Here is a 25,238-nt window from a genome sequence, read left to right as displayed (position 1 = left end):
TGTGGACTCATTGAGCTATAGGGATGTTTGATTTGTGGACTCACTGAGCTATGGGGGCGTTTGATTTTTGTGGACTCATTGAGCTATGGGGGCGTTTGATTTTTGTGGACTCATTGAGCTATGGGGAACGTTTGATTTGTGGACTCACTGAGCTATGGGGACATTTAAATTCAAACCGAAGGAACTGTTGGGATATTTGATGAATGAACTATTGGAGACTTTTGAAGCATGAACTGTGAACTGCTTGGGCATAAAGCTTAACTCAGATAAGTTTTTTTTTTTTTTCTTTTTTTGCAGGCCACAACTGAAACGTTTTTTTTTTTTTTTGTTGTGGAATTAATGATTCCCTTTGAGGATGATTTCTTTTTCTTTTGTTCTAAACTTTGGTGACAAAAAGAAACAGCCTTCATTCCTTTTGCTGCGTAAAGTGCACGTTTTAGGTCTCCTGAAATGTATCTGCTCTATGATGTTGCTTCTTTAAGCGTTTTTTAGGTCTCCAGTTAGGCAGCTGCTAATATTATCTACTGTTTAGTAAATAAGAGCTTTATGGTTAGTAACAACTGACAACTGATGCTGAATAATCACATAGCCAAATATGGATCATAAATCCTAAAACCCACTGAAAATTATGTAGACACCAGTGCAATGATCTTTTCTTTAAAGAAATTTGACCATTTTTATTTTGTAATTCTAAGTTGCACAGGTTTGAAGCTATTCAGACAGAAAGCATGTACGTTTTTAGCCTCCAGGAGAGTTTCTTCACAAATACCTGATTTTAGGACCAAATGTTGATTTTGGCAGGGTGTCTCACAAACATGGCACAAAGAAAAAACCTTGTTATCCCTGAGACATCTCACAGCTATCGCAGGTGTGTTTGCTTTGAATTTGGAAGGCTAATGTGAGTATTTGACCCGCGGTATTCAGTAATTCCAACTACACCTGTTTAATCCCACCTCATTTTAAAACAGCAGCCACTTCACACGTAGCCGGCCTCGAATCGATCACACCACATCCTTTAATTAAAAAAGTCATTAAATCAGACGAGTATTTCAGCCATTTTAATCGAGCTGTAGGTCATCTCTGGATCCCTCCTCCCTCGTTGGATTCTCTGAAGCCCGCTCCATCACTCCCCCATAAAGTCCCCGTATTACCCCGAGCAGCTGTTTGGGAAAATCAAATTATGCCTGGAGATAAAATTTAAATTCAGCTGCCACCCTGAGTGTAACTCATGATTTATTGAGACTTTGGAGCAGACATTAATATCGCCGTTGTGATGGAGACTCATCTGACTCAATTTACGGTCGCCTCCCATTCCTGATGTCTTTATTATCTTTCTGTCACATTGCAGGGAGGTTAATGCGGTGTTGGGGCCACGCCGATCGTCAGATGCTGAGGTTTGTACAGTAGGTCTTCCCTTGTTATGCCTAACCTTTTGAAAGGTCACACCTTTTCTTTTGACATTTCAGAAACAGCCCATTTGTTTCTTTCTTTGCCGCGCTAAAATCCTTGAACATGGGAATTTTCAAAGCTCTGTCTGCTTTTAAACCCTTCTGGTGAGTAATGTGTCTTTAATGTTGAAATATCTCAGTTCAAGAATTTGCTTATTGCTGCTGCAGGTTGTGAAATACCTTATTTTCAGCTTCCTTTTAACACATTCTTTCTATTTTGCCAGCTGGATGTGTTGTCAGCAAGGTTACATGACAACATTTCCCAATCACAGCTTTTAACAGGCTTTGTCAAATTGCACATTTTTGTATTCAGATGTTTTTCAGAGGCTTAGTCAAAAAAAATCCTGGAAAAATGTTACAGGAAGTAATCATCTTAATATCTCAACAGAGAGGTGAACCATAGACCTCAACATTATCTTTATTACCTTAGAAAAATAAACTAAGATTAAGACTTTAAATGTAAGAACATAATAAATTAAAGATACACTGCTTAACATTTGATATAAACGCTCATGAAAGACAGTTTAGGGTGCTCTAACTCCCAGATAGTTTGGACTAGTGGTTCTGAAATAAGACGGCTTCCCCCTTGGCCCTGATGTATGCAGGGGGTGGGGCTTTAGTCTTCAGCCGCCTGACCGTTACACCAACAGGGACTGTAATGACATTGTATTCAAATACGTCTACTTTAACATGGAGTCGGTCCCCTTTGCGGCTTTGACTGCCTTAAAGGGATACTTCAACATTTTGGCAAATTCGGCCATTGCCATAATCCCTGTAGTCTAATTAATAGCTTCGTTACCGAGCTGTTTTTAGATCAGTGGGGCGGAGATGGGAGCTGCTCTGCCAACACTGTGGAGTCTTATGGTATTTTTTGCTTTCCCTCATCAAACTCATCAAATACACAATCCAACAACTCCAAAACGCTCTCGTGGACAAGTTGTGACCTGCACATTCACCACGCTATGAAATAATCATGGAACATTGCGAGACAGAGATGTTTTAGAGGCAAATGCAAAGCCGGAACTACACTCCAGACATGGCTGCTGCACTGTGTCACTCCGCCCAGTGGTTTACCCAAGAAAGTAGAGTGGAGTATTTGCTTCATGTGTCGTAATGTTACATAATTATACGGTATTATTTCATAGCGTGGTGAGTGTGCAGGTCACAACTTGTCCACGAGAGCGTTTTGGAGTTGTTGGATTGTGTATTTGATGAGTTTGATGAGGGAAAGCCGGGACACCATAAGACACCATAGTGTTGGCTGAGCAGCTCCTAACTCAGCAGCGCCGATCTAAAAATAGCTTGCACCGACAACTATTAGTAAGACTATAGGAATTATGGCAATGGGCAAATTTGCCAAAATGTTGAAGTATCCCTTTAAGAAAAGAATCACTTTTAAGAGGGCTACTTACTACACAAATGAATTCAAAAGATCGTTTGCAAAAGGGGAAACAATGACTTGCCTGTTAACTTATCAGTAAAAGTCTATAGTACAGGTGGCAGTCAGAGGTGAGAATCTGAGGCACTCTGGTGTAATAAAAATCCTTTATTTAAACAGGGATATCTACGTGTTTCAACTCCAAAGAGTCTTCATCAGGACATAATGAGCAGATAAAAAACACGTGTTTAAGTACAAAAAAGGTATCATGTGACACAATCATGTGATTAAAGGTCTACCTGAATTAAAAAGATATTTGTTTCTTTGCTAAGAGTGGTTATTATTCAGATTAAATCTAAAATAACACTAACCTTGCAAAGCAGATGGATACGCCCGTTTCCTTGTTTCTTACTGGTGAATCCATCTTCAAAGCTCCCATCTGAACCGTTTGGGCCCGGTTAGAAAGTGACAGGACCAATCAGCGACGAGGGGCGGTACTGTCAGGCGTGGCGGAGTCGTGACGTAAACAAGCAGCAGCAAAAGCTGGTGCAGTTATGGAGGAAGAGATCAGCGTGGATGCTGCTAAAGCTCCAGTTTTATCAGAACTTGACTACATTTCTCCGTTAAAAGAAGAACAAAGAACAGCAGTGAGTGGTTTTCTTTTCAAAAACGACAAAAGTCGAGCACTGACATGTTTACAATCGTGATGTTTCGCGTTATTCTTCAGTAGCTGCACACGTGCAGCTCGATAGCAGCTACGTCATATGTTTTGTTGCTCTGATTGGCCCGTAGAGATGTGACAGACAGAACGTTCATCCAATCACACTCCGAGTTTTTTTCAAAGCCTCTGCCTTTTCTCAAACGTTTCCTATTGAAGCGTTCCCAGATGGATGAAACAAATCCATCAGGCGTGTCAGGTTAAAATACAACAGTTTAACTTTACAATAGACCAGGATTTTGCTGGCCCCCGGTTTGGCTGGGCCTTAGAAAGCTCTCCCATTTCCCCCCCTATGTACGGCCTTGTCTCCACATGACTATTCTAGAATATACATGGCTGTGTTCAACAACCTTCAGGTACAGTGGGGGTCCCCGGTCTCTGGCACCTTTATTTTTGGGGGCCGCGGGCTGAAAAGGTTGAGAACTCCTCCCTTAGAAGAAGCATCAGTGTAGCACCGGCATCAAAAAAAACCCAACCCTAGTCCAGAACCAGCTTTTAAAGCAAACACTGGCTCCATACTCGAGTACGGTTCATAATGACCAACATGGAAGTGTATTTTGAGTTTAATATATTTGGATCCTGGCCTGGGTCCCTATGTGAAACCACATTAAGACTTAACATTGGACTTTCCCCTTTTCCAGGTCCGGGTATGAAACTTCTTCACAGGACTTTTAATTGAATAATGTTGCTTTAACCAGGCAGATGAAATCAAATCACAGCGTGATGAACTAAAACTGAAGGTTGATATTATAATCCAGTATCATTTAGCAAATGAAATAAACAGAGGTTAGTCCGTTTGATGGTTCTTTATCAGACTGTAATAATAAACTGTTAAATGACTGTGTGGATAAGATTAGATTTCTCCTCATTATCATGATTGGGTTTTGGCTGTGGTATTTTCTATGTGAGTGTTGGAAGAAAACTGCTGCTGCATGCTTTAACCTCACCTGAAATAACCAGAGTCAGGCTACTTAAAAAAGATCCTGTGTCACGTATAAAAGTTTTACCAACTGTTTTGTTCATGCAGTCGAACACCCAAACTTGTACAATAGTCTGATAAAAATAACTTTAAGATCTGAGGGATTTCTGAAAATCAATCAACTCTCATTGAAACCAGTGAAAGCCACAAAGCACAGCGAAGACTGTCAGAGAAGAGAGAAATCAAAGCCACTCTTGTTCCTTCACTGGGTCACAGTGGGGAGATTTTCCTTTCTTTTGCCTCCTTATACAATACCACAGTTAAGTCCCCGCGCTGCTCCGCCATTCCACTCCGACACTATTGATTGCGTGGAGTCCCTCCGATAGGATGAATGGGGTAACCTTCGCCTCAGTATCCATTTCCTTTTCAAGAGATGGCAGAAACACAGAGGGTGTGAGTAACGCTGAGCTAAAGAATCGAGGCTAAAGGATCGCTCTGTGTGGATTCCTGCTCTACTGATCATGTGCATCGACTGGCTGCCTGACAGAAACCTCAGACAATCATCCTCATCCCTTCTCCCATCAACCTCGGTTTGGCCGGGCAGCCACAGAATCAATCAGCGTTGAGATACGGGCAGCCGTCATGGCGGTGACCGATTTTTGGCATGCAAGACTCTCCCTTAATAGACAAAGAGACGGGGATCAATAGGCAATTTGGCCTTGGAATGAGGCTGGAATGGATCTGGGAAAATTCATTTTGTTCTTCTCGTCTTGGCTCAGAGAAGTCAGGAAAAGTATGATGAACATCCACGGCGGGTACAGTAAAGGTGTGAATCAGTCATCGGTGTAAAGGACTAACCTTGGCCCTGCAGATGAGAATCAGGATTACCTCTGTTTGATCCACAGTTTTGATAATCAGGGTGCTAAGAGTCTTCTGTTTGGAACAGATGATCTGCAGTGTTTCACCTGATTTCTGCTTGTTGAGTAAACCAGAAAGTTCTAGACCCCGTGACCCTCAGGTGCACTGGTATGAAGTATTTTAACCTCTCACAGTCCAACAGTAGAATTCTACTATCAACAGATCAATAAAAGAATGAACAGAACATTAATCTTCATATTTGCTCTAAGGCTTCAAATGTACTGATGCACTACCAAGTGTGAGGCTCCGTGACTTTTGCAAAGAGCTTGAAAGTCAGCTTGCCCATGTGTACTCCATTTTCTTCTTAATCTGAGGTTTTCCTGTGCATTTTTTTCTGAGCATTTTAAACACAAGCAGCCAACTCTATGAAGGTCACTGCTGATTCATACCAGGCTCTCAAGAGACAAACCCCACCGCCAACGTCAGTGGTTGTAGTCAATATCTGGCTCTTTGAAACTCTGAAAATGACATGGGCATGCAGAGTAGTGGCAAAAGACTTTTTTCATGTCAAGGACATGAGAAAAGTCATTACAGCTGGGAAATTAAATGCAAATTCGATTGAACCGCAAAATGACTTGCTGCAATTTACTAACTGCAGAAGTTGCAATCTTTCTTAAACTTAAAATGTGTCAAAATAAAAGTTTACAAGCTTCACCTCCTCCACCCCAGCTGCCTCCTTTATAGCTTAAAGCTTGTTGCACCCTCATATTCAGATTAATGCTACTATAGATTAATTACCTCCGCCAAGGCGGTTATGTGATCAGCAGGGTTTGTTAGTTTGTTTGTTAGTTTATTTGTTAGTTTGTTTGTTAGTTTATTTGTTAGTTTGTTTGTTTGTTAGTTTATTTGTTAGTTTGTTTGTTAGTTTATTTGTTAGTTTGTTTGTTTGTTAGTTTATTTGTTTGTTTGTTTGTTAGTTTATTTGTTAGTTTGTTTGTTAGTTTATTTGTTAGTTTGTTTGTTAGTTTATTTGTTAGTTTGTTTGTTTGTTAGTTTATTTGTTTGTTTGTTTGTTTATTTGTTAGTTTGTTTGTTAGTTTATTTGTTAGTTTGTTTGTTTGTTAGTTTATTTGTTAGTTTGTTTGTTAGTTTATTTGTTAGTTTGTTTGTTTGTTAGTTTATTTGTTAGTTTGTTTGTTAGTTTATTTGTTAGTTTGTCTGTTAGTTTATTTGTTAGTTTGTCTGTTAGTTTATTTGTTAGTTTGTCTGTTAGTTCATTTGTTAGTTTGTTAGCAACATAACTCAAAAGGTTGTGGATGGATTTTGATGAAGTTTTCAGGAAATGTCAGAAATGGCCCTAAGGAAGAACTGATTAGATTTTTGGACTGATCTGGATCACTGTCTGGATCCAGGAATGTTTTTTAAAGGATTCTTCACTAGTGGGAGATTGGGCTAATGGTGGAGGTCTGAGCTCTCTGGGTGCTTTTCAAGTTGATTCTGAAATAATTTCATGTTTTCAATAAACATTGTCATTAATGTGTTCATCCATATGGGGGTTTCTAACCATGTGCTCCCAGAAAAGTCAAAGCAGCTGCTTGACTCACCCAGGCAGCATCTTTAGAGCAGAGCCTTCTCTGCAGAGTAAAACTGCAGGCTAGATTCATTTTGCAATGACATGGTAAAATGTAGGATAAGTGTTTCTAACTGAATGTAGGTTATGATACTGACTTATTGCTTGAATTTGTTGAAAAATGCATAAGTTGAGTAATGTAATAATAATCGCTTATCAGATCGCAATATCAGAAAAAAAATTGCAATTAGATTATTTTTGCAAATCGTTCAGCCCTAATTACAACTGTTCTGGGTTGTATTTAGGGTTAGTGTTGGGAGTATCAGCACTACAGGATCCATACATCGGTATTTTCTGAATACTCCTTTGGTATCGATCTCTCTAGCAGAGTACCGATACCAAATGAGTTCTATAAAACACATTTCACCACCGTTTCTCCTCTGAGTGCCTCCCTGCCTCTCCCTCCTCTGGACTGTTTTGGCTTTACTGCGCTTCCATTCCCCCAATCATTGCCACTTTTAATCAATTTCTGCTGCTTTTAGCCAATTTTACCACTTCCTTTAGCCACTTGTTCATCCATTTTTGACACTCTTATCCCATTATTGCCCTTTTCCATCAGTTTTAGCCAACTACTGCTCATTTGCAATTTTTCGCCCATTTCAGCTGCCCTTTACCATTAAATGACACTTTTCCCTCAAATTTTCCTTTTTTTTTTACAGTTTTTTTGCCCACTTTAGTCACTTTTCACCATATTGATTGTGGCTCTTGCGATGGCATTTTTCAGCACTTTGGCTCTTTGGTTGAGCAGGGTTGAGTAACACCGGTGTGAGCACTTACATACCAATAGCTGGATTCATAGTCACTTCTCCTTTTTCAAACACCACATTACCTTTTGTATTTTTTATTTCAGCCCTATTTGAAAGTTCTGTCCCAACGTGAATGATAATTATGACATTTGAGACTAAAGTGACAATAATTTGTGGCTGCGCATGAATGGACAGCGTCCTCTCGAGAACATAATTGGAGCAGGAACAGATTCAGTCACGGAAAGCTGAAGGGTTCCTTTTCTACCCACTCAGTGCTCATAATTATAATGTGACAATTCTCTGTACTATGTTATCATTTCCCCGTTGAGATGCATAATAACTTTTCCCATTAGGAGTCTGTCTACATGAAGAGTTATCAGGTGGTCTTAAAGCTCACACGCGTTGTTATCAGCGGTGAGAAACCGTGGCCTGCAGCTCCTCGAGGTGTTCACGTCGTCGTCCTCGGGCTGTCCTCGAGCCTCCTCGGCCTCGTCAAAGTACAAAGGAGAGGATTCAATTATGAAGTGACACCTTGAGGCGTGTGGCAAAAACATGCTGCTTCAAAAGGGATCAGTCAGAATGCATCCTCCCCCTTTATCTCCCCCTGTCTGCCTGCCTGTCTCACCCTCTCCCTCTCAAGTCAGTCGTTCCTGCTCGGCTGGAAAGCAGAAAACAGATCTGAGTCTCTCTAACGTAAAGGGCTCCCAAGGTCATGATGCTGCGAGTGTGACTGAAAACTTTTTCTTTGGATTATACAGGTTTATTGATTCAGAGCAATTAGTGCAGAACTGAAGGGATAAGTCAGCCCACACAGCTGCATAGGTAATGAGGATTACTCCCCTCTGGTTTCCAGCAGTCAGATGTTCTGCTACATGGGGATTTGTGCTTCACCCTCCATCCACTTCTAGCTGTTTGCCTTTTCTTGTTTGAGTTTCTACCCCAGATATCAGCGTTTGATATCATAATCACATAGACTGACTGGGATGCTCTTTTCTTAAGCATCTGTTTCTGGGTGCCGTTTAGTATTTAATAGGAACTCTGTGGTAGTCTTTAAGGTCTAGTGAACTCCGGTGAACTTCTGTTTCAGGGCAGAGTAAACAATGTTTGGCATGTGTTCCCTTTAAATACTTCATCAAAATATTAAGAGTCTGTGTCTAGGTACCCTTTATCATCAAATAAAAGTAGTTTTTAACATTTGAAAAAGCATGATAAAAGCATCTCTGGTATCTTGTCATTTTTCTCGTCAAAAAATGCACACACTGTGAAAACGTAAAGGCATTTCTGATAATGATTTACTATTTGAGTTGTGAGAGCTATTTAGAGCAGCGGTTTTCAAAGTGTGAGGCAGGCCTCCTCTGGGGGGCGCCACAGAGCTTCAGGGGAGGCGCGGAGCCATAAACCAGAAAAAGTGATTTGTTTTTCTAACTTCTGCTGTGCATGGAGCTAAATGAATAGACTTATAGGTATATTTTTGCCCCTTTATACCATTTTTATACTTTTCATCCATTTAAGCTACGTTTGGTCATTAAATACCACTTTTTTCCCACTTTTTTCCAATTTTTGCCCTTTATCACCATTTCTTGGCCACTTTTAGCCCATTAAAGCATCTTTTTGTCATTAAATACCATTTTTTCCTACTTTTTGCCCATTTTTACCACTCTTGACTGCTTTTATTTTACTCATTTTTTTGCCTTGTTTTTGCCACCTGTTACTCATTTTTTTGTCATTTCTCACCCATCTTTTTTCACTTTTTATCCCCATTTTTACCCATTTTACCCATTTTCACCCATTTTTGCTGCTTTTTGACCATTTTTGCCATCTTTAACTCACTTAAATTGCTACTTCAAGCTGTTTTTGCCCCTCTCCACCTCTTAGGTTGTGGCTCTTGCAGAGGTCTTTTTCAACAGTTTGGCTCTTTGGTTGAATAACGCTGCTTTAAGGATTATCAGAGCAGAATAATCAGGTAGTATTGGGAATAAATTCATTACTAACACCAAATAACTGATGACCTGGTAAAGACGGATGTTTAAGAACATTTGCAGACCAAAATATCAAAGATATAAAAATGTTTAAACTATTTAAAATAAGACATAAATGTTTGAAAATATGGTTACGTTTTTTTTCAGTCTGAATTTTTATGTGGGTGGGGGTCCACTGAATGAATAATTCTCTCTTAGGGAGGCTCACTCTCACTCACTTTGAAAACCCTGATTTAGCGGATCTTTGTCTGAAAGTTAAAGAGAAAGCGTCCTTTTCTTTTTGAGTTGAACTGTGTCAGGAAAATTGCATGCTTGAAGATGAAAATTCAAATGAAAATTGAAAAACTTGATTAAATTTTATTTATGAGTCAAAAAATGCACGCATATTTTGAAAATGACAAAGCATTTCTGTTTTTGCCTTTGAATTTTCAAATGAGACTTTTCATTTGAATTTTGAGCACTATAGGCTTCCATAGTGATGGGCCGTGCATAGTGAGTGAAAGTCAAGCTAGACGGAGAGAGGGGGTGTGGACAGGTTGATAAAAGTTCATGGAAGTGAGTTTTACTGACAGTAACATAGTTATTTTTACAACGCTCAGTGTTTGAAACAGCGCTTCTCTTGAACATGTCGACGACCTGTATCATGAGTCTCAAACTCTAGTCCCCATCTCTGCTTTAATAACTGTCATAGCTTCATCACATAAAATAAAGAACTTGAACTCAACTTTAAAACAGTGGCTCTCAGCCTTTTCAGCCCACGACCCCCAAGATAAAGGCGCCATAGACCAGGGACCCCCACTGTACTTGAAGTAGGGCTGGGTATTGCCACTGATTTCCTGAAATGATTCGATTCTCAATTCAATTCTGTTCAATATAGATCCATGTAGAGATATTTAAGTAAAAAAATCCTATGTTGCTTCTACATTAAAGAGATTCCCAGAGAAATTTAGTTGGAAATAGTTGGAAAAAATTCCAGGGTTTGCATCAAAAATTGACCCTGAACTAGAAGTATTGACGTCACTATTTTACCTCCATGTGGCCCATCCTGAATAATGTCTTTTTTGTCCAGTATGCCTCTGTCTTTAGTGTTTAGATCCAACGTGCTGTCAGGTTTGGAGGTTCCTTCAGTGGAGCAGAGCTGCTAGACTCCACCATGTTTGTTTTACAGAGATAAGTCCAAGTTTAACCTCTTGTTGTTAAATGATTAAAAATAAGTCAATTTGATCAATGATTTTTAACTAAATCTGATTAAGTCCATGATGTATGATTACACTGAAGCCTATAGTGTGGTAGTAGTAGTAATAGTCACATTTTCAGATATAGGGCACACAGTGTGGTGCTTTAATGTTTATCTGTCTGTCTGCTGTCTGTGAGGTGTGTACTGTGGACACACACCTTTGCTCTGGTAAAAAGAAACATGCACCATGTTATCTATCATCTTATGTACATCCTATGTTGTTGAAAATGTTATATTATACCAACTTGATAGAAAATCTACATGAGATGCGAGTTTGTTACTCATATCTTTCTAAATATTAGACTAAGCGCTCCATCATTTCCCTGCTGTAATAGTGGGCTGCGCTTCCACATTTGCAACAAAAGCATCGGTTTCAGTATGTGCTGCTTGTTGACTCTCGTGCCGCATGGGGTAACCGGCAGTCTCGGTCTCACCGGACGACTGAACGTCATCGTCAGAGTGGTAAATAATTCTCTATTCCTCTCGGCATCGTGAGTTTTCTCGCTACAACTCGCTCTCTTTCTCTCTTTCTTCCTCGTCACCTCGACCGGCGGTCCGTCTTCAAAACTCTCTCTCTCCAAAACTTTGAACAGAAACACGCTCACAGATGCTGCTGGGATTGAAGTTACTCATGTCTGCCATCTCCTGGTGTAAAGTAGTAACAACTTTAGGCGCCATATTTACAGCTACAGCCTGTTTAATTCAGCAATGTTGCTTGTCACAATTTTGAGATTTTGGCGCTAAATGGCAAAAATGTGTTAAAATTGGTGGGAAAAATGATGAAAAGGAGTAAAAAATGTGACAAAGTTGATTTAAAGTGGCAACAGTGTAATTTAAAAATATTCTTAGTTTTTTAGAGCATGTGGAGACCCCCTCTCTGTGTCTCCTGACCCAAAGGGGGTCCCAACCCCAAGGTTGAGCACCACTGCTTTAAAAGATAAAGAAAAAAAAATTCTTATGACACTCTCCTGCGAAGTTCCTTTTCTTCTTATAGTTTTTGCATTCAGATCAATAAACTTTGATTCTGTCCTTTTGATTTTCAGTTCTGTTTGACATTTCATTTCTGCTGACACAGCAGATCCAAAGCTCACATACAGCAGGGCTGTCTATTTCTGCCTCTGATCTAACAGGATTAACCTTTACGATGAAACTGCCTCCACTCTGCCGTTGCTATACATCACCATGACATGTTTTCAATCTCAAATTACCCCGTGATGGATGTCATCTGAAGAAGCTGATGACTTTCGCAGCGGGGGGACAGGACGACTGATTGTTCTTCCCGGCTCCTAAATCAATGCCGTATCATCCAATAGGCATAAAATTGCACTGGCAATAAAACAATTTGAGGGAGATGTAGTGTTGCATTCAAATGCTTCCATTTCTCACAGAAGTGCTGAGTCTACATTCAGTAAAAACGTCTCTTCAGGAAATGTAAGTAAAATATGACGTCTGCAGTCACAAAAAACATCAATCTGATCGAGACGGATCAATTCATTCTGACTCACATTTCCAAAGATCTGATTTTATAGACGTACGGGGCATAATTGAACTTAATAAGTTGGCATGGCCTCATCCTTGGCTAATGTCATAAATGTGACTGATTACGCTCCAGCCTCTGCAGAGATGAAATTCAGGACTCATCATTCTTCTCCTGCAGCTTGACAGTCAGATTATTGGCAACACATGCAAATTCATTTAAATATTTTCAAATCAGACGTGGAATTATGCTCATCATGCACCCCTGAGCTAATATAATATAAATGTTAATTAAGATTTGTGCAGTGAACTGGGGAAATGAATGTTTGCAATACAGCAAACGCTCTCCACCTTTAAAATGGAGTACAGTGTTCGAGCTTTTCTACTGTAGATGCACATTTATGTAAGCTTTCACCAAAAATACACACATTTCAATAAAATGACTATAAAGGAAAGGGGGAGGACGGGTTTTCTTGTGCAAAATGCTGCTTTCTATGCTGGCCTGGCTGCGAATAATGCCCATCTTTTCACTGTAATCCATGTGGCTGCTATTGTTGAGATTGTCCAAAGATGCAAATCTATGCAAGAATCCAAACAATGAGCCTGAAAATGAGCTGATTTCTCACCAAAATGAAGAAGACAAGCTCTAAAAGGTTGAATCGAACGTGTCAGCTGCTGTAAACACGCGGGCTGAGGATTGCAGACCAGGCTGAGTCATACATTTGTTTAAATTAAAAATATATACACATTTCCAGAGATCATTGACTGGCTAGCAGCAGCAGCAGGAGGAATCATTTTAATCTATTTTTTATTTCCAGCGCTGTGAGAGTGAAAAATTCAATATTGCAGCAGCTGAACAGCTCCGGTGGAATTAAAATCTTGTCTCATGCGAAGGCTCGCTATCACAGCTGAATATCTTTTCTCTTTCACTTCACAGGCTTCAGTCATTTCTGTATAAATGAATAAACTCTGCTGCATTAAGCAGGACTGGAAAGTTTTAGGTTAAACAGCTGTGTGGGATCACTCCAGCCACGGGTGCTGTGGACTTAATACTGCGGGCTAATTGTGTGTGGCATCGCAGTTGCCCCCCATTAACCTCGCTGCGTTGCCTTTTACTGTGGATAAATGGGGGCTTTAAATCAGCCATCTGTTGCCGCCCTGCTACCTTAACATAGACGCTACCAGGAAGAAAGCGACACGGGGAGACCTTCCAAGGACGTTAATGCCGCACGCTAACGAAGCACAGTCCTCTAGACCAGGGATTCTCAAATGGTGTGGCAAGACACACTGGTGTGCCTTGGGAATCTGGCCGGACCCCTGAAAACCCAGAGAATGGACCCTCCCCAGTCATGATTTATTGATGAGTGTGTGTGTTGGATCAGATCATTTTTGCCACCTTTTTGACACTTTCAACATGTTTTACCATCACTTTAACCAATTTTTGCCACCTTTTTGTGTACTTTTGCAATTATTTGGACAATTTTTGCTAAACATTGTCATCACTTTTCAGCATAGTTTAGCAGCTTTAACCATTTCTTTGCCACTTTTCTGCCACTTGTAACCTACTCTGTCACCTTTTTGACACTTTCAACCCATTTTTGCCACCTTCTTGCTAATTTTCACTCACTTTACCTTTGTTTGGCCACTTTTTTGCCTAATTTTGCCCATTTTTTAATCACTTTTAAACATTTTAACCACCTTTTTACAACTTTTAACCCTTTTAGCCACTTGTAACCCATTTCACCACCTTTTTAACACTTTTAACATGTTTTGACACTTTTGGCCTCTTATGCCAGTTGTTAACCATTTTTGACTTTACCTTGCCACTTTTTACCCAATTTTGTCGTGTTTTATCATCACTTTAACCAATTTTTGCCACCTTTCAGGCACCTTTTGCCCACTTTTGCCACCCCCAGTTGTTTGAGCCCTAGAAACCTCTCCCCTCTACCCCCCTTTTGGGCCACCTTGACTGTTATATTATTAAAAAGTCTATTTTGTATTGATATGAATATGGCGTGCCTTGAGATTTTGGATTAACCTTAGGTGTGCCTTGGGCGAAAATAGTTTGAAAACCACTGGTCTAGAAGGCCCCACAGACCACAGAGCACTGCAGCCACCTTTAAAGTCCCTAAACGCTCATTTATGAATGGATTTGCTTGAATGTCAGGAGCTTTTTTGTTGCTTTTGGCTTCTCAGCTTTCAAATGTTCTGCTTTTATTGCAACAGCTGTTGGATTTGTTTGTAGATCTTTCAGAAAGCACCTTATGTTTTCAGACAATCAGCATAAATCCATATTTGAAGGAGCTGCGTGACTACGTTTAGGATGATGGGCTCGAGTTGAGTAAAGCGGACTGTCAGTTGTTGGGCTGATTTCTGAAGAGGTCAATTTCAAGAGGGGGCAAAAAAAAAAAAAAAAAAGGAAAAAAGAAATAAAACTCCACCTGGACAAAATAAGTATTTCAGACTGCTGAAAGGTTTTGAAAGCAGCTCAGTCTCCTTGAAGTCATGTTTACATGCCTCTTCTTTGCAAACCATTTCACTTTTTCTATGAACATGAAGAAGAAATGCTTTCAATATTCAGTGTCTACCTTGAGAGTTTATGATTCAAACACATAATGTGAACCAAGGTCAAAGAATGGGATGTTTAAAAAGAGAAACTAGTGGATAAAGAGCAGGCTGTGAATTATCTGACTGGCAGATTCCAGGCTGTGCAGTTCCAGGGCGTTACCTCTAAGGCAGGGGTGTCAAACTCGACCACAGCAGGGGCCCAAATCTGAATTTAGGTGTAACCTGAGAGCCCAACAGGGTAAAAATTTTACCATAAGCTGTCAACCTTGTTTTCACTGGTAATAAATTAAGGGATGACAAATGATCCATCATCCATCTTCTTTGGCTTATTCGAGGTCGGGTCGCGGGGCCAGGAGCCTAAACAGGGAAGCCCAGAGTTCCCTCTCTCCGGCCACTTCGTCCAGCTCTTCCTGGGGGATCCCGAGGTGTTCCCAGGCCAGCCGAGCGACACAGTCTCTCCAGCGTGTCCTGGGTCTTCCCCGGGGCCTCCTTCTAGTGGGACCTGCCTGGAGCACCTCACCAGGGAGGTGTCCAGGAGGCATCCGGACCAGAGGCCCGAGCCACCTCATCTGGCTCCTCTCAACATGGAGGAGCAGCGGCTCTACTCCGAGTCTCTCCTGGATGGTTGAGCTTCTCCCCCTATCTCTAAGGGAGAGCCCAGACACCCTGCAGAGGAAACTCATTTCAGCTGCCTGTATCCGTGATCTCGTTCTTTCGGTCACTACCCACAGCTCATGACCATAGGCGAGGGTAGGAACGTGTAAATCCAGAGCTTTGCCTTTCAACTCAGCTCTTTCTTCACCACAACAGACCGATGCAGAGACCACATCACTGCCAACGCCGCACCGATTCGCCTGTCGATCTCCCGTTCCATTCTTCCCTTACTCGTGGACAAGACCCTGAGATACTTGAACTCCTCCACTTGGAGCAGGATCTCATTCCCAACCTGGAGAGGGCATTCCACCCTTTTCCAACTGAGGACCGTGGCCTCAGATTTGGAGGTGCTGATTCTCACCCCAGTCGCTTCACACTCGGTTGTGAACCGGTGAGAGCTGGAGGTCACGGCCTGATGAAGCCACCAGAACCACATCATCCACGACAAGCAGAGCTCTAATCCTGAGGCCACCAAACCGGACCCCCTCAACGCCCTGGCTGCACCTAGAAATTCTGTCCATGAAAGTTATGAACAGAACCGGTGAGAAAGGGCAGCTCTGACAGAGTCCAACCCACACCAGAAACCTGGAGAGGAGGGTCCGTCAGATAGTTGATCCTCAGATCCAGGGGGAGCAATGTGGATCACAGACAAATGATTTTAAGATTTAAAAAAAAAAAGTCAATAATAATTTTAAAAGCTCAAAATATGAGATAAAAAGTCAAAATATTAGTCAAAAAGGTAAGAACACTCATTCATTCATTCATTCAGCCTTTATTTCCTCTCAAAAAATCACTGAAGGCATTCCTTCATTTTCAATGATGTCGAGAGTACAACCAATAAAATGCATCAAAAGAAAAACTGGTACAAAAATATCAACGATACAATTAAAAACAGTTCCATTCAAAAGCAGAATAGTTCATTATCATAGTTTTAAACTGACCAATAGTTTAAATGTTTGTTGTAAAGCGTTCCAAGTGAACGCAGCCGAGAAGCTGAAAACAAAATCAAAAGTGAAAATAATGTTTCAAAAGTCAAATATATGAGATAGAAAGTAAAAATTATGAGTGTGAAGGTCAAAATATAACTTAAATTTATGATTGTGAATCTAAAAAAAATATATAAAATTAAATTCTAAATTGTGAGTTTAAAAAGTCAAAATATGGGATTAAAAGTCAAAGTTAAGAGTTTAAAAGGGAAAAATATGAGATTAAATTTGAAATCAGGATCTTGAAATTTCAAAATATGACTTAAAAATTTCAAATTGGAACCTAAAAGTTCACAACATGAGATAAAAAGTCAAAATCCTAAGTTTAAGTCAGAATTGTTAGAGCGCAAATTGAAAATATTAAAATGCAAATGAATTTCTCTCCCCTATTCCTATTCTCTCTCTCATTATTTTTACTCTTAACTTTTTCACATTTTTTTGACTTAAAGGATATTTTAAATCTTCAAGGTTAAATTCACATTTCTATACTGGAGGAAATCTGCAGACCTCTGACCTGGGGGCCAGTTCTAACCAAAATATGATGTGATCATGTGGGCCGGGTGAAACTGCACCACAGGCCGGATTTGGCCCCCGGGCCTTGAGTTTGACACCCCTGCTCTAAGGTGCTACAAACTTACTAGGGTGTGCCACAAGGCTTGGTAAAGGGCCCGCTGTTATTTACCATCTATATGCATTTCCTTGGACAGAACATTCCCAATTCCTCGTTTTATTTTTACTCTGATGATACAGTTATTACCTCCACCAAGGAGGTTTGTGCAACATTATGTAATAATGCCGCACTATGTAATAACCCTAACCATAGGACTTAAGGTGGGCTCCAGGGTATACCCTACTACCCTGCCCTAACCCTAACCGCTTAGTGGCTTACAAAATGCAGCGTTATTACATAATGAATTGAAAATTTATTACATTATTACATAATGTGGCGCTACAAGGTCATGTGATTGGGTGGGTTTGTTGGTTTGTTAGTTAGTTTGTTTGTTAACAACATAACTCAAAAAGTTATGGATAGATTTTGATGAAATTTTCAGGAAATGTCAGAAATGGCATAAGGAAGAACTGATTCGATTTTGGGAATGATCCGGATCACCGGATCGGAATTTTTTAAAAGATTCTGTACTATTGGGAGATAGGGCTAATGATGGAGGTCTGCGCTGTTACCACTTTACACCAGGAGATGGCAGACATGAGTAACTTCAATCCCAGCAGCATTTTTGGGTGTGTTTCTGTTTAAAGTTTTGGAGTTTATAGACAAGCTTTTCACAAATATTCAGAATGCCTTTGATTCAGTCAAAGATCAGCTTTGTTGGCTGTAACTTTCACTAAATCCAGACAATACTCATCTGTACATGCATTTACAGATTTATGTACAGTTCTGTGTCTACATTTGCAAGTATAGTCATGCAACGATTATAGCTCCATACAATAAACACACCAGTATAAAAAAGGTAGGAATGGGCACAATAGCCAAAAAGCCTTTGTTGAGTATTTTACTGAACAAAAGTATATAAAAATCATATTATTTTTGTTTATTTATGAAGCCACACACTGCAGCTAGGACTAAACCATCTCAGGACACTTTAAGAAGAGGAACTGGTCTGAACTCTACTCTTTGTGATGTCTCTGTAGGGAGAACAAAGAATCAGAGTGATTGGTTAAGAGTCTGGTGATGTGAGTGAATGGACTGAGATAAAGTCTATAATATGAAGGTTATCTATGCAGCAGGTAAAATGTCATGGCAGTGTTATTAAAAGTAGTTTTTCAGGGTATGCAAACAACTGTGAATGAATCACACTGAAGTAGTTAGGAAAATATTCATCATTCAGCCGTAAAATACACAATTACACCCAGAGCTGTTTGTAAAGGAGCGGTAGGACAGTGTTTGCAGATTGTCCATGCTCCTCCACTGAGTTTTGCAGTCTCTCCACCATGTTTAAAACCAAGGTCAAATCACGGTCGTAATCAGCCTTTAAATCACGTCGTACACTCCCAAGAGCAGCATAAAATCTGGACTGTTTGTTAATCTGACTGAGGGCCGCTGTAATGAGTTTGGAGACGACCGCTCGATCACAGAGCACAAGTACAAGTCCCATAAGTCCCGCTCGAGCGTCCTTGAGCAGGACAGCGATTACCGAGTACTTCTGATCTTTTGTTAAGCAGAAACCAAAAAGAATATTTCTCTGCGGATCAATACGACTCCCAACTTCACTTCAAGGGTGGCAGACTTCTCTAACTCTTGATTTAACAGTCAAGAACACTGAATCAAATTTCTCGAGGGTTTTGTTTAACGGAAAAATCAATCCATGGTTTTATGTATTTTTATAATTTACATATAAATACTGTAATCATTTCTTCTACCATAACTACGGTGCTGACTGATCCAAGGACACAGATCATGAAGGATGATGGGATGTTTGCATAAATGCTTAAAAACGTCCTTTTTCAGTTATGTATCTTTGAAATGCCTCTTCAATATCCTAAAAGCTTGAAACGTGTTTGACCCCTAAGGACCCACACCCAGTTCTCCTGATAGGAAAATGACTGGGGGCACAACATTAACTATATATTTATTAGGGCCCGAGCACAGAGGGTGCGAGGCCTTACACATATACATGGTCCAACAGCTACGTTAAAAGGCGTGGCCATGGTGGTTATTTTTTGTTTGCCATGAAACAGGAAGTAGATTTTTTAAAGACTCATTTTAGACTTTCTCATTAGTCGAAAGGCGTGGCCATGGCGGCCCCTTGAATTGAAATGCTTCATCATGTGATAAAAGTGGCTGGTGCTCACTAAAAAAATTCCTTTTATCACAAGATTGGCCAAAACCTGCTGAAATTAGCCCAGGCACATTCCTCAAGGTCGGTATTACTCAAATTTGAAGGTCAAGAGTCCTTACCTAAAATGGTGTGGCGCTGACAATTATGTATGTATTATGTAACAGGATGTAGAATTATCTAGTGCTTACAAAACTTATAAAGCCATGAAACTTGGCAGAAAAATACCCAGTAGCAAAACGAGATGATTGATAGGATGATTGTTGGTGGACGTGGCTTTTTGACTCAGTGGTGCCCCCTACAATATTTGATAAATTCAGCACCTGCAGCAGGTTGAATCAAATATTTTGGAAATTCTTGAGTTTATAAATCATTGTAAGATCTACAAAAAAGCCTCTTGGACCTACACCGTAAAAAAAACAGGGAGTCTGCTATTTTTTTTTTTTTTTTTTTTTTTTTTTGTCGTTCAAAAATCAGTATATTGCAGACATCGCAATTTTCAAAATCCCTCTCGAGGAATTCATCCAAACACCTTCATGTTGAGGATATTGTAAGAAGACATGTCGTAGTTGACAGTTGCATTTGAACTTTTTCATCACTCAATGGGGTGTGGCCATGGTGAATTTTTCTTTGCCATGAACAGGAAGTAGAATTATCCTGGGCTTAGAAAACTTTTAGAGTCTTGAAACCTGGCACAAATATTCACACTGCGAAGCTCAGATGACTGCTATTTGTGTTTTGGGTGGGCGTGGATTATTACTTCTATCTATTTATCCATGAAGGTAAATCGCCAAATTTAGATGAGATATAAAAGCACTGAAGAAAATAATGATACAAAGCTGTACACATCTGTACCTCTGTAGTTTATGCATCTATAGCTTTTAATTTTACACATCTGTTACCATGGCAAACCATTGAAATTCATGAAAAAGAAAGAAAGTGGGGGTAACTAAAAGGATGGAAAAAATATCTCTAAAAACTAATGATTTAGAGAGAGGAACAGATCAGAGCAGATCAGATCCACTGAAGTGCCTGAAACTGCTGTAGTCTGCATGCCAGGCCAGTAGTTGGCGGTGTGACTGACAATGAAACACATGCATGCACACCTTTGTTTCCTCCCGGTGGTGTCAACAGACAAACATGGCTGACACACAAATGTTTGTGTGGACAGATGAAGTCGGGTTGGTTCCTAGTGACAGCTGACCACAAAATAAATAGATATTTAAAAAATGGGAACATATAAACGTTGGCAGGAAGTGAGCAGCACCAGGCCAAGATCAAGTTTCTGACGGACTACATGCAGAACATGGAGCAGAAGAAGAGACAGCTGGAGGAGAGCCAGGATGCTCTGACCGAGGAGCTCGCTAAGCTGCAGGCTCACGGTTCACACATTTAAATTAACCATTAAAACATCTTAGCTCAAGTAAAAACAGGTCAACTTGATGGACTTTTCATCTTTGCTTTTCATCAGAGAAAAGACACGAGATGTCAGGAGAGGAGGAGGAGAAGGAGGACGTCTGCAGACACGACGGGGACATAAAGGTGAGGAGACGTTCGAGACCACAGACTGAAGAAACACATGGCATAAGATATTTTAATGAAAGTTTGCAGTAAAATAAGTGTATTTTACTATTATTTAGACCAGTGTTACTGAAAACTGCTCAAAGAGCCAAATTGTTGAAAAATACCTTTGCAATAGCCAAATTTTAAGTGGTGAAAAGTGGCAAAAATGGATTAAAAAAGGCATAAATGGTCAAAAAGCAGAAATAAAATTGGTTAAAAGGTTCAAAATTGGAATAAAATGGCAAAAAGTGGGTGAAAAGTGGCAGAAAGGAGTTACAGATAACAAAAATGGTCAGAAAGCAGCAGAAAATGTGCTAAAAATAGTGAAAAGTGACTAAGAATGGGCAAAAAGTGGAATCAGAATTGGTGAAAAGGCAAAAAATAGGCATTAAATGGCAAAAACTAAGTGACAAGTAGCAAAAATGGGTGAGAAGTGACATTAAAAAGGAGTTATGAATGATAAAAAATAGTCAGAAGCAGCAAAAATGTCATAAAAAATAGTAACAAGTGACTAAAATGGGCAAAAAGTGGCAAAATATGTGGTAAAAATTAATGAAAAGTAAATAAAATGGTCAAAAAGCTGCAAAAATGTGGTATAAAATAGTGAAAAGTGACTAAAATGGGCAAAAAGATGCAGATATATGGTAAAAATGAATTGTGGTTAAAACGACCTAAGGCAGCAAAAAATGGTCAAAAGGTAGAAAATTTGAATAAATGGCAAAAATGGGGTGAAAAGTGGCAAAAGCGGCAAAAATGGGTGGGAAATGACATTAAAAAAAGGAGTTACAGATGATAAAAATGGTCAGAAAGCAGCAAAAATGAAGTTAAAAATTGTGAAAATTGACTAAAATGGGCAAAAAGTGGCCAAAAAAATTTGGTAAAAATTAATGAAAAGTGACTAAAATGTTCAAAAGGCTGCAAAAATGTGGTAAAAAATAGTGAGAAGTGACTAAAATGGTCAAAAAGCAGAAAAAAATAGTGAAAAGGTGCAAGATTGGAATTAAATGGCAAAAACTGGGTGAAAAGTGGCAAAAAAGGAGTCACAGATGACAAAAATGGTCAGAAAGCAGCAAAAATGTGGTAAAAAATAGATAAAAGTGACTTAAATTGTCAAAAAGCTGCAAAAATTTGGTAAAAATAGTGAGAAGTGACTAAAATGGTCAAAAAGATGTAAAAATGAATGAAAAGTGACTAAAACAGCAGCAAAAAAAATTGGTGAATAGGTGAAAAATAGGCATTAAATGGCAAAAACTAGGTGACAAGTAGCAACAATGGGTGAGAAGTGATATTAAAAAAAGGAGTTATGGATGATAAAAATAATCAGAAGTGGCAAATATGTGGTAAAAATGGTGAAAAGTGACTGTAATGGGAAAAAAATGGCAAAATGGTCTTAAAGATTATGTGAAAAGTGACTTAAATTGTAAAAAGCTGCAAAAATTAGGTAAAAAATTTTTGAACATGGAGTTAAATAGTCAAAAAGTGGCAAAAATGTGGTAAATTATTGGTGAAAAATGACTAAAAGGGCAAAATGCTGCGAAGAATGACAAAATGTACAAAGTGTTATTTAATGGCTAAAAGCAGCTTAAATTGGGTGAAAAGTGGCCAAAAAATTGCCTGAAAGGGGAAAGAATTGCAGATAGCAAAAAGCAGGATGAAAGTGGCAGAAACTACAAAACTGGCAAGAAGAAATGGAACAAATGGACTAAAAGCAGCAAAAATTGTTTAAAAGTGGCAAAAAAAGGAAAAAAGGTTGAAGAAATACAAATAATGGTTATGAAAAAACTAAGAAAAAAAATAAAGGTTGACAATTAAAGCCTCCTGTAGAAGAATGGGAACAAGCTGATTCATGTGACTTGATATGAATAATTCCTGAGGCGAAAGTTTTCTAAGGTTTTCTGGGGAAAAATATTTCAAATGAAGACATAAAAGAGCCACAAACCATCCCAGTAAAGCCAACGTTGAGTTTTACTCATTTAGACTAATAACGGTTTGTGACAAGACTTGAACCGGATCAGGAATTTAGTCTGAAATCGTCTAAACTGGGCCTAAAATTTGGACTTCAAGTCGAATGAAGCAGTAGAAAAATCAACAAACCTATTCATGTTTGATGTTTTTTAGATCTAGGATATTTCTACAGATTTGATTGATTCTCACTGAACCACTTTATGCTGGTTTAAATGATCCTAGAGTTTGTTTTTTATTGGTTTTTCAAACAAAAGTGCGACAGTCATTATGACTGTCTACTGTGTGTGATCCTCATGAGGAAGGATGTGAAATCCTCGTACCACTCCTCTTTACTGAGCCAGGAACTTTCAGCTGCGTACGACTGTAGTCTGGCTTTACCCTGGCTCTAAAGTCTACACACACCTGTTACATTAGTCTGGCTTTACCCTGGCTCTAAAGTCTACACACACCTGTTACATTAGTCTGGCTTTACCCTGGCTCTAAAGTCTACACACACCTGTTACATTAGTCTGACTTTAACTGGCTCTAAAGTCTACACACACCTGTTACATTAGTCTGGCTTTAACTGGCTCTAAAGTCTACACACACCTGTTACATCCGTCTGGCTTTACCCTGGCTCTAACAGTCTACACACACCTGTTACATTAGTCTGGCTTTAACTGGCTCTAAAGTCTACACACACCTGTTACATTAGTCTGGCTTTACCCTGGCTCTAACAGTCTACACACACCTGTTACATTAGTCTGACTTTAACTGGCTCTAAAGTCTACACACACCTGTTACATTAGTCTGGCTTTACCCTGGCTCTAAAGGTCTACACACACCTGTTACATTAGTCTGGCTTTACCCTGGCTCTAAAGTCTACACACACCTGTTACATTAGTCTGGCTTTACCCTGGCTCTAAAGTCTACACACACCTGTTACATTAGTCTGGCTTTACCCTGGCTCTAAAGTCTACACACACCTCTTACATTAGTCTGGCTTTACCCTGGCTCTAAAGTCTACACACACCTGTTACATTAGTCTGGCTTTACCCTGGCTCTAAAGTCTACACACACCTGTTACATTAGTCTGGCTTTACCCTGGCTCTAAAGTCTACACACACCTGTTACATTAGTCTGACTTTAACTGGCTCTAACAGTCTACACACACCTGTTACATTAGTCTGGCTTTACCCTGGCTCTAACAGTCTACACACACCTGTTACATTAGTCTGGCTTTACCCTGGCTCTAACAGTCTACACACACCTGTTACATTAGTCTGACTTTAACTGGCTCTAAAGTCTACACACACCTGTTACATTAGTCTGACTTTAACTGGCTCTAAAGTCTACACACACCTGTTACATTAGTCTGGCTTTACCCTGGCTCTAACAGTCTACACACACCTGTTACATTAGTCTGACTTTAACTGGCTCTAAAGTCTACACACACCTGTTACATTAGTCTGGCTTTACCCTGGCTCTAAAGTCTACACACACCTGTTACATTAGTCTGGCTTTACCCTGGCTCTAAAGTCTACACACACCTGTTACATTAGTCTGGCTTTACCCTGGCTATAACAGTCTACACACACCTGTTACATTGTTGTAATGTGAAGGTTCCCTACTTGGGGTCTGGGCACCCCTAGGGGGGGCGCCTATAATGAACTTTTATTTATAGAGTCATGATTGAAAATGTAAGAGGAAGTATTTAGAGCCCTCTGAAAGGTCTAACCAAATAAAGAGGATCTGTACATTTCTTGGGAGAAGGTGACATTTAAAAGTACATTTTTGAGATGATAAAGTCGTATTTTTTCAAGAACCTGAACTCATAATTTTCTAGTTCAAAAGTCCTAAATTATTTCATCATGCACTTTAAAATGCAAGTTTGTAATGTCAGAATTGAACATCCTAAACTAGTGAATTTACAAGGATCCAAACAGAAAACAGAGAATCGAAATGTCTCTTCAGAGTCTGGGGAATAATGATCATGTGATCATTCTTGGATCATTTCCTCACTGATCAATCCTACTAAGAAAAATCTCCTGATTAGGCGATCAACTGTAGGACTTATGTAAGGAAAACAGCTTCATCTGTTGTCATTTTCTTTTTCCACGGCTCTTTTGGATTTTATAGTGTCAAAGAATTCTACCTTTTAGTTGACATAAATTTCCAATTTACTTTTTCTGGTAAATTTATGACTTGTTAAATTATACATTTTTGCTTTTGCTAGAAATTTTTTACTTAAAATTGACTGAACCTTCTCATTTTCATATTCTTATGGTGGCTCTAAATGCCGTTGTAATAATGGATAGTTTTTATGCAGATATTTATGA

The sequence above is a fragment of the Cheilinus undulatus genome, linkage group 19, assembly GCF_018320785.1.
Source record: "Cheilinus undulatus linkage group 19, ASM1832078v1, whole genome shotgun sequence".
Taxonomy (NCBI): Eukaryota; Metazoa; Chordata; class Actinopteri; order Labriformes; family Labridae; genus Cheilinus; species Cheilinus undulatus.
This window is presented reverse-complemented; position numbering follows the sequence as displayed.